Below are 3,740 nucleotides of genomic sequence, written 5' to 3'. Positions count from 1 at the left end.
CCTTAGAAATGAGAAAAAACAGATTTTTTTTCTTCCGCGAGAGGCACAGTTTTGCTTCCGTGAGAGGCATGGATTTGCTTCCGCGAGATACACGGCCATGCCTCTCGGAAACGGCTTCCGAAAAGGAGAAAAAGTGCTCTTGGTTCTGTTTTTCGTCTGGTTTTATAGTGAAAAAAAGTTTGTCAAAAGCTATCAACATGGAATCTAGTTTTGAAGATCTCGACGCGAGGAATCCAACGGTCAAAACGGTTCGAGATTTGGACGCATAGTTCAAGACATAAAACATTTTGAAAAGGATCTATGAAAAAAAGGGAAAACTCATACGTTGTGGGGCGCACCACTTGTCACAACCTAGGGAACTGAGAGTGATCTTTGAAAAGAGTACTCCAAAACTCATATGTTGTGGGGCGCACCACTTGTCACAAATAGGAGGTCTCGGCAAAGATGAACTGGACTGAAATTAAAGGGTCAAAATACTGGAGAATCCAATATATGGTACGTAGGTCGCCCGCGAGGGACCTGGCGCATACCACCCCTCGCACCCGGGTGTTCATGTGGGCCGAACCATTTCTCGGTTTCTTTTCATTTCGTTTTTCCTTCTTTATCTTTTTCCTTTTTTCCATTTTTCTTTTTTCCTTTCCTTTTTTCTCTTTTCTCTTATTCTTCTTTAGTTTTTCACCTTTTTGTGAAATTTTCTTTCAAAATTTTGAACATTTTTTTTCACAAATTCAAAAAATGTTCATAAGTTCAAAAATGTTCACCAAATACAAATAGAAATTCATCATTATTCCAAAAATGCTCTTAAAAAATTGTTCATCATAATACACAAATCTTGATTCTTTTGAAATCGCGAACCGTTTTTAAACCGTGAATGTTTTTTGTAAGTTAGAACTTTTTCTGAAATCTTGAAAAAAAATAGAGGGCATCCTCGCGCCGCACATGGGTGCGCATGGGAACGGGGGTGGGGTGGAAGGGGGCATCCAGGCGATTCCCGACACGCGTGGAAAATCCTATGTGACGCACATTGCGTCAAAAAGTTGAGGGTTCGCAAAGGATTCAGTACGGAGTGACGCGATCTGGGCCGGCCAGTTAGTTTTCTCCGGTTTTGGGAACCTTCTAGAAGGTTTCTCTAATCGGTTTTTCTTTTTTCGTGTTGTTTTTTGTGGCTGGTTTTCATTTAGTTTTTTTTGTTTTTTCTTTTCTGTTTCTTTTTTTATTCTCATTTTTGATTTTATCTTTTATGTTTCTTTCTTCTTTTTTCTGTTTCTTTTTTCAAAATGCGCAAACTTTAACAATGTTTAGAATCCAAAATTGGTCGAAAATTTGTTCGAGGTTTTAATAAACATAAGTTTTCAAAAAAAACATGTCCACAAATTGGAAAAAATCTTTGTGTTTTCAAAAAAATGTTATCACATTTTAAAAAAATGTTTGTGTTTCCAAAATGTTCCTAAGGTTCAATCATTTCAGATTTTCAAAAAATCTTGTTTTAAAAAATGTTCGTAAATTTTAAAAAAATCACTTTTTTCAAGATAATGTTCGCGAATTTCAAAAAACGTTCGTGGTTCAAAAATTTGTTCTAAATTTTTTTCTTTGATATGCTCACAAACTTCATAAAAAGTTCACAAAGTTTTAAAAATGTTCATATTTCCAAAAAATTGTTCGTGTTTGAAAAATTCTTCCTAAATTTAAAAAAAATTGTTTTCCAATTTTGTTTGTTATTTTTCAAAAAAAAGTTCATAAGGTATTAAAAATTATTGAAAACTTTTAAAAAGTTCCCATTTTCAATAATTTTTAAGAATGTTCATGTTTACATTCTTTAGGAGTTTCAAAAATTGTTCACAGTTTTTTAAAAATGTTTATGTTTCATATTTTGTTTGGGAGCTTAAACAAAGTCCCCTGTTTTCCAAATTTTGTTGTTGAATTACAAAAAAAATGTTTCAAAATAATTGTTCACGATTTTCAGAAAATGTTACAGCTCTTAATGATTTGCGTTGCCTAAGAAAAATTCCGTTTGGAATTACGGAAATATTTCATCTTGATCAGGTTGAGAAACAGGTATTTGTGAAAAACCAGAATATCCATCGAGGAAGCAAAAAGTGTGTGCTTAGATAATCTTTCTAGCATTTGATCAATAAAAGGCAGAGGGTAATGATCTTTTCTAGTCGCTTTGTTTAATTTTCTAAGATCAATTAGCATTCTATAGCCTGTGACAATTCATTGTGGAATAAGTTCATTCTTATCATTAGGAACAACGGTAATACCTCCCTTCTTAGGGACACAATGAACATGACTTACCCATCTACTATCAGCTATAGGATAGATTATACCCGCTTTTAGAAGTTTCAATATTTCCATTCTTACAACTTCTTTCATCTTCGGATTCAAAACGACTTTGGTGATCAATAATGGGTTTAGCATCAGGTTCCATATTAATCTTGTGTTGGCATAGAGTGGGATTAATGCCCTTAAGATCATCAAGAGTATATCCAATAGCAGCTCAGTGCTTCCTTGGAACTTTCAATAATCTTTCCTCTTCATGTCCTGAAAGGTTAGCACTAATAATAACATGATATATATTTTTCTCATCAAGATAAGCATATTTCAAAGTGTCTGGCAATTGTTTTAATTCAAACACATGATCACCTTTAGGTGGAGGAGGACCTCCTAGAGTTTCAATAGGCAAATTGTGTTTAAGCAGAGGTTGTTGTTCGAACAAGATTCTATCTATTTCATTTCTTTCCCGTATATGCAAATCATTTTCATGGTCTAGCAAATATTGTTCTAATTGATCAGTAGGAGGTACATCAATAGAAGCAAGAACAATAGTTTCATCCTTACTAGGAAAATCTTTATTATTATGCTTTCTACTAAACTTAGAAAAATTAAACTCATGAGATTCATCACCAAAGCTATCACCAACAGTTTGTTACTCACAATCTATTTTAGCATTAACGGTTTTCAAGAAAGGTCTATCAAAGATAAGGGGACAAAAGTCATCTTGTGGGGAACCAAGAACAAGAAAATTAGTAGGGTATTTTATTTTTCCACACAGTACTTTAACATCTCTAACAATCGCAATTGGTGAGATAGTATCTTTATTGGCAAGCTTAATAGTAACATCTCTGTCTTCTATCTCGGAGGGTGCTATGTCATTCATAATTTCTTGGTGTAAGGTAAAAGGAATAGCACTAATGCTAGCACCTATGTCGCATAAACCATGGTAACAGTGATCTCCTATCTTAACTGAGACAACAGACATGCCAACAACACGTCTATGTTTATCTTTTTCATCGGGTTTGGCAATTCTAGCAGCTTCAGCACAGAAATAAATAACATGCCCATCAATATTATTGACCAAGAGATCTTTAACCATAGCAACACTAGGTTCTACTTTGATTTGTACAGCTGGTTTAGGTGTTCTAATATAACTTTTGTTGACCACAGTTGAAACTTTAGCATGTTCCTTCATCCTAACAGGGAAATGTGGTTTTTGAATATAAGCAGTGGGAACAACTGGATCAACATTATAAATGATAGTTTATTCTTAAGATTTTCCTGGTTCTTTAATTTCTTCTTTAATTGCTGGGTGATATTTGAACCACTTCTCTTTAGGAAGATCAACATGAGTAGCAAAAGATTCACAAAAGGAAGCTAATATCTCAGAGTCAATTCCATATTTGGTGCTAAACTTTTGAAAAACATCGGTATTCATAAAAGATTTAACAAAATCAAACTTGGGC

The sequence above is a fragment of the Triticum aestivum genome, chromosome 7B (genome assembly GCF_018294505.1).
Source record: "Triticum aestivum cultivar Chinese Spring chromosome 7B, IWGSC CS RefSeq v2.1, whole genome shotgun sequence".
Taxonomy (NCBI): Eukaryota; Viridiplantae; Streptophyta; class Magnoliopsida; order Poales; family Poaceae; genus Triticum; species Triticum aestivum.
The sequence above is the reverse complement of the archived record's forward strand: the minus strand, read 5'-3'. Positions refer to the sequence as shown.